Source organism: Etheostoma cragini, chromosome 16 (assembly GCF_013103735.1).
Source record: "Etheostoma cragini isolate CJK2018 chromosome 16, CSU_Ecrag_1.0, whole genome shotgun sequence".
Classification (NCBI taxonomy): domain Eukaryota; kingdom Metazoa; phylum Chordata; class Actinopteri; order Perciformes; family Percidae; genus Etheostoma; species Etheostoma cragini.
This window is the reverse complement of record NC_048422.1, coordinates 24,450,248-24,457,421: the sequence shown is the minus strand read 5'-3', so window position 1 is coordinate 24,457,421 and position 7,174 is coordinate 24,450,248. Positions and strand designations below refer to the sequence as shown.

Below are 7,174 nucleotides of genomic sequence, written 5' to 3'. Positions count from 1 at the left end.
GGGGGGGGGGAGTTATAAAAGAGAAAGTCGATAAAAGTGTTGATTATTCCTCCTCGTCGTCTTTTGGCCGTGCATCTCTACCGCGGCCCTGCAACACTGCAATCCCTTTTTACCTTTCTTTCCTTTTTGTTTCCCTTTTCTTAACAACATGAGGACAACATGAGGGTTATTAAAAGAACGTTGATATAGGACAACGGATCAGTTTGACCTGAGGACAACATGAGGGTTAACCCCGGTCAGTATACCTTCCCTTGCATCCACCCCCCCCCCCCCCCCCCCCCCCCCCCCCCCCCTGTCTCTGGTTATGTGTCACAGAGACACGGACCCGGTCCCTGTACATCACATCTGAGCACTCGGCGTCACTCGGGAGGCCAACACGCCGTGAATAATTCAGCCGGATTACAGATTCAAGCTGCCGGGGTCATGAAGACTGCATCGAGTCCCTCACTCACGGGAACCTCCAGCTGAGCCACATCCACTACTGGTGCTGTATCACAGTGTTTTAGACTGTGTGTGTGTGTCTGTGTGTGTGTGTGTGTGTGTGTGACTGAGTTTGCAGCTGCATGTTTTTTAAATGCACTTCTTTTACGACAGACGTTTCTTTGACTGAAGCATCCGGTCCTGTATGTATGTGATCACTAACCAATCAGCTTTGCTATAGTATATCAGCTAAAGCTGTGTGTGTGTGTGTGTGTGTGTGTGTGTGTGTGTGTGTGTGTGTGTGTGTGTGTGTGTGTGTGTGTGTGCATACAGAATCATCACCGAGTCCAGGTGTCTTTATTATGTTGATAATAATATTGGAGGGAAAGTGAAACCCAGAATGATTGTCTTGGTACTGTTATGCATAAGACCTTTAGTCTGTCCTGGACTCGGTCTTGACTTTCAGAATACTAAAAGCAAGGGAAAGGCAGAACTGAGTAGATTTTTAATATATACTTCATAATATTGATAATTACTGCAAAACGTCAGTATGTTAGAAAATACATATTTTTATACATATATTATACATGACGTTATGTATTCATGTAATTATGCTTATTCCCTCCATAGGGACAACAACATGGTTTTATATTACCAACTCTTTTGTGGTGAATGTAAAGAAAGAGAATAAATGCGTGTGTGTGTGTGTGTGTGTGTGTGTGTGTGTGTGTGTGTCTGTGTGTGTGTGTAATAATCCAATAACAAATAAGGATGTTATCCTGTTAGAAAGTAGCCGTTGTGCTCGGGGCTTCGCTGTGACATCGTTAAATGTCAGACCCCATCTCTGCAGAGAGTAATCGCATAAGCGTACACACACACACACACACACACACACACACACACACACTGCAGGGGTGTCATGATTCTTCAAATCCATGATATAATAAAAAATTTCAACAGGGACTAGATGGGAGAAGGGTACCACAGTTTACGATATTCAATTGAATGCACCATTAGTTTGGCAGGGTCGCCTTAATGCACCATGGAATTCCATAGGAGCTAACGTTACCCTGTGTCTTTAGCTGCATGCTACCCGCCGGTAAGCTAACGTTACCCTGTGTCTTTAGCTGCATGCCACCAGCCGGTAAGATAACAGTAACCTGTGTCTTTAGCTGCATGCTACCAGCCGGTAAGCTAACAGTAACCTGTGTCTTTAGCTGCATGCTACCCGCCGGTAAGCTAACGTTACCCTGTGTCTTTAGCTGCATGCTACCAGCCGGCAAGCTAACAGTAACCTGTGTCTTTAGCTGCATGCCACCAGCCGGTAAGATAACAGTAACCTGTGTCTTTAGCTGCATGCTACCAGCCGGTAAGCTAACAGTAACCTGTGTCTTTAGCTGCATGCTACCAGCAGGTAACCCGCTTTCCAAATACAACTGATCACTTTCATTCCCCTGATCTTAAATATCAGTCAAAATAATTCTGAATTTCTAATTTTTTAAACTCACATATTATGTATAATTCTGCATAAACGAGGGTTATTGACCATGAATTCCAAAAAGTAGTAAAACTAGTAAGGCGGTGTTAGTGAAAACTAAAAACCAAGTCTGAAAAAGGGACAAAAATGTCAACTTTTTGTCTGTTGTTGACCCGGCGGAGGACAACACCGGGGTTGAAGTAAGAAGAAGATAAACTCTATCTCAGCTGATCATGCAACTTCATCTAAAATCTAAACGTCCACGGATCCACTTCCCTCGACTCTCCCGCTGCAGCAGCGTGGGACTCTCTGCTGTCGAGAGAATATTTTTATCCCGAGTTCATCGATCCACCAAGTGAGTGTTTCAAGTGTGTGTTGGAGTGTGTGTTGGAGTGTGTGTTGGAGAGTGTGTCTCCAGGACGAGCCGGAGGGGCGTTCGGCAGCACATGATTGATTTGGGGATGTGGATATTTCCATGAGCGGCTGCTCGTCATGCATTCATGCAGCTGTGCGGTGGGTCGAGCTGTCTTGGGGAAATGCTTTCTGCTTACGCTGCACATCTTCAGGGTCGGAGTCACGCTGTGCTTACACATTCCTCTGGAGGCTTTCATCCGTTTTTCAACCTGAGTGGTTGTCATCGTTGTTCCCTCAGACATCGGTCCTCAGAAGCAGAACGGATGCAGTCTGCACACACATGAGACTATTCAGCAGCATTAGCAACCATCGCTGCGTTCGAGATAATTGGGATTGGTTTAAAGAAATGCCAATATACCACAGGTTTTTTGTCTCCCATCCCAGAATGCATCTGTGGTGTAGCCAGACCTTACTCTACAGCGCTGGAGAGATGCTAAATTATTTTGTATGTTTTTTTAACAGTTATGAGCTGTTTTGCTAGCACAGAAACTACTCTATGTTGTTTTATTTATGTGATTCTTCCGGTTCCGCATGTTTTTTTTCTGCTTTCTTTGCGTTGGCGTTGGCGTAAATAACGATAGAAGTGACTGAACATCCTCCAAGCTTTAACTATGTATTTATATCCATAAATATATTGATTTTCTGTTCTTATCAAACACTCGGCAGCCATTTTCATTCCAAAGCTCGCCTCCCTACGTGCACTTTCCATCAAAACACATTCCTACCGGAGGCTACTTAGCATTAGCAACCATTGCTGCGTTTGGAGCTAAGCACCATCCAGGATTGTGGTGTGGACTAGCCAGACCTTCCTGTGCAGCGCTGTGGAGGAAGGTCAGACCACAAAGAAACCAACTGTCTTCGGCATTTAGAGTTAAGGACTTAAAGTCTTCCTCTCTCCTCTCCACCTCCTCTTCCTCCTCTCCACCTCCTCATCCCTTGGACATGTGACCTCCATCTCTGACCGTTTAGAAGAAATCCAATCCTTGGACCATGGAAAACCATTTCCTCCAGCCCCGTCCTCTTCTCTCTGAGGGTTTTCATTATCCTCTCTGAGCAGAAGGCGATTACATCTGAGGGTGCTTCTCCTCAGCGCTGACGTCTTCTCACCTCATCCTGCCTTCCATCTTCCTCCTCCTCCTCCTCCTCCTCCTCCTCCTCCTCCTCCTCCTCCAGGTCAGGCTGACTACACCTGCACAGCTAGGCTCCTGGAGAAAATAGCAGCTTTCTGTCTGCTGCTATTAGTATCTCCGGAGCCTTTGAGTGTGCTGCCAGCGAGCGACTTCACCAACGTGTTAGCGAGGAGCTTCTTCAGGCCGGCTGCAGTCTGACTGGAGACAGCCGGCCTGGCGCTCACCGGGCTTCTGGTTCTGGTCTTTGGTCTTCAGACAATTTGAACTACCACTTCTTTACTGATGTGCATCTGGCTCTGAGAACATGTGTCACAGTCTATATTTATCAGTAGAATAGAATAGAAAGCTTTTGTTGTCATTACACACAAGTGGAATGAGATTGAAGCAAAAACTCTTTGCAGTGTCAACAGTGAAATATAAATTAATTAAATATAAAATGTAAGTAGCGCAGAAGAAAAGAGGGGGGGGGTGTGGAGCACAGTCCTGAGAGCAACTATATACATATATATATAAAGTAGTAGAGAGATAATAGGGTTTGTAAACACAATATGCAGAAATACAGTATTAAATATTGCACAATAATGAGATTTAGTATTAGATATTGCACTGTGGGGGGGGGGTGGCTGTGAAGTGAAGTGAGTGCATGTGTGATTCAGAGTGGTTAAGTTAAAGTCAGACCATGCAGCCTGTTTTTAAAGGGACGGACTGGGTGGCAGATGCAAACTAAATCCTTGTGTCCTCTAAGTGATTCTTCCTGCTCAGAACAGACATGCAGGTTGTCAGGGTTACTCCCGGTCTCCACAGTCTGCTCGAGCATGTCGCATACATGTGTTTTTGGCTCTACAGCTCGCTGAACTGTTTGTTGTTTGACTTCAGATCTCATGAGCTGTGTTCTCCTGGCCAGAACACACAGAGCCTGCTGTCTGCAGGAAGCCACAACACATGATTCGTCCAAGATGCACTCATCATTTAATCTTCACAACACTGTCCTGGGAGTTTTATCAAAGCAAATGGACTTTAAGCGAAGATATGAGTGTTCTCCACAGCAGAGAGCAAAACCCTCTTTTCTGTGTACAGATCCTTTACTGCTCAGTGAGTATGTAAAGGACCTGGTCCTCGACCACAAGTTCCTGATATCAAAGGTTATCAAAGGTTATCAGAACACAACTTAAACCAGATGCTTACCACTGTTTTAGTTTATCATAGGTTTTAAAGCTAGCAGTTGCTAGTAACCAAGGAGGGCACGTAGAGTTAAAAAAACACATTGTACACGTTCTTCACTCGGGTTTCTACTCGCAACACAACATCCAGAGAGAGTTGTGTGGAGCTGATAGTCTTAATTAGCTCTGTAGCAACTCATCAGGCAGCGGCTTGAATGCAACTCATTAATATCAAAAAGTTGTGCACTAAAGCTTTAAATTTAAATTAACGCAGGTTATTTCTTTATCAGTGAGACAGCAGAATATGAAAGCTTCCTCAGCTCCAGGAAGAACATGCAGACGATATAAAGTCTGCGGACCAACAGGACCGCGCTGTAAATCAACATCATGAGATAATCGATCCGTACAGACATCCTGCAGTTCTTGCAAATGCACTAAAGTCCCATTTTTAATCCACACACACACACACACACACACACACACACACACACACACACACACACACATACACAGACATATGAGCCGTCACCAGCCGAGACACACTGGCAAACTCAAAGCAAGCCTGAAAAAAAAGCATTAAATGATGATAGCCATTAATTTCAGATTACTGCACAGAGCACAGTAAAGTCATCCATTAAGGTTAGCCAACATCAGGACGGAAATGAAGGCGGTTGCCAGTATTATTAACCACGGCGAGATCTATGGAGACGGAGAACAAACGCCAACAAACACAATTAATTCCTGTCCAGAAACGGCAGATAAAGATGAAACACCGACGCACACCTGATAGAATACCTGGCGCCGTTGTCTTATCTCATGTGTTGGGAGGTTATAATTAATGCTTGTGTCAGTGCATCTTTTTGTATTTACACATACACACACTTACACACACACACACACACACACTTACACAAACACACACACACACACACACTTACACACACACGCACACACACACACACACACACACACACACACACACACACACTTACACACACACACAAACACTTACACACACAAACACTTACACACACACACACACACACTTACACACACAAACACTTACACAAACACACACACACACACACAACACACACACATACACACACTTACACACACACACACGCACACACACACACAAACACTTACACAAACACACACACACACACACACACACACGCACAAACACACACACACACACACACACGCACACACACACACACACACAAACACTTACACAAACACACACACAAGCGTTTTTCTCTTTACTGGAATCTTTTTTCACAGACATTATCATAAGTTTATCCATAAACTCTTCAGCTGGCTCCGTTAGATGGAGGAGGAGGTGGTGCGATGGGAGGAAGAGAGGTGAAACACGGGGGAGTCAGCTGTGAGAAATTACTGAGAATTGGACGTGAAATGGGAGGATGAAAGGTAGGTGGTGCAGCATGGAGTCAACACGACACCGAGGGATTAATGGAGAACGTTTGCTCTGGTTTGTTCGGACTATTAATGCTCAGAGGTTTGACTTTAAGCCTTTCGAGTGCTGTGTGTTTAGTCTATGAGCCCCAAAGAAAACACGACACAAATCTCACAAAGACACAGTGTCTGGGGAAGTGTACTCAATGGAAAATGTCACATCCCACCACCACCCCCCACCCGTCAGATACACACACACACACACCTAAGTCTTTCATAAAGCCAGGAAAAACACGGAAGTTGAAAAGTGAATTTTTAGAGATTTAAGTTAACCCTCATGTTGACATCGGGTCAAATTCGACCCGTTTTCAGTTTTTTTATCACAAAAAATGGGGCGTTGGAAATAAGCGCTGAAAGTATCAACATTAGAAACATCAAATAACTTTGGAAAAAACATCCCAAAAAGCACCCACAACACTGAAAAAGTAACACAAATGTCATTGAAAATGTCAGAAAAAGTGAAAATGGAAGACAACCGACGGGTTAAGAAGGACCTGGACCCGCGTTGCCAGACCATCCAGACGCTGCAGAGCGGAGGAGGGTCTGAGTAGTCCACATGTTGTCCCTGGAGGGGACAACAACGTGCTCTGGTTCATCGGCTTTAAACCAATCACAATCCTCCTGTGTTGCATACCACAAACCCTCCATAGGTTTGTTTTCCATAAGACTAACAATACACATATAACATAAAACACAAGAATCCTCATTCTGTGTCAATCTACATTTTAAGTACCACTGCCCATGAATTCTATCCCCTCTTTAGATAAAGGTGGGGTTGAAAATGCATGAAAATATTAATATTTCAGAAAACAAACATGATTGTCTAAAGCCTCGGGTGGCGAGCTGCCGGTGGCACCTCTTAAACTGGCACCTCTCCAACTACCAGTCCTCCACCATTCTTTGGTCTGTATACGGGGACTTGAACCAGCGACCCTCTGGTTCCCAACCCCCCAAGTCTATGTATGTAAAGAAGAAAAACCCAGATGACATCAGGGCTGGGTACCGAATTCTCTACTTTTTAGGAATCAACCAAATTGCCTCTAAAGTATTCTCTCTCTCTCTCTCTCTCTCTCTCTCTCTCTCTCTCTCTCTCT

At 44.5% G+C, this 7,174-nt stretch overlaps 1 long non-coding RNA gene across 1 annotated transcript in view; it reads left to right on the top strand.

Annotated features, from left to right (window-relative positions):
- The first annotated feature begins 5,914 nt into the window (after positions 1 to 5,914).
- The window catches only part of LOC117958992, a 16,316-nt gene continuing 15,056 nt past the window's right edge, over positions 5,915 to 7,174 (top strand). The window contains exon 1 of the long non-coding RNA XR_004659842.1: positions 5,915 to 5,946. This is a non-coding gene — a long non-coding RNA (uncharacterized LOC117958992). The remainder of the gene's footprint in view (positions 5,947 to 7,174) is intronic.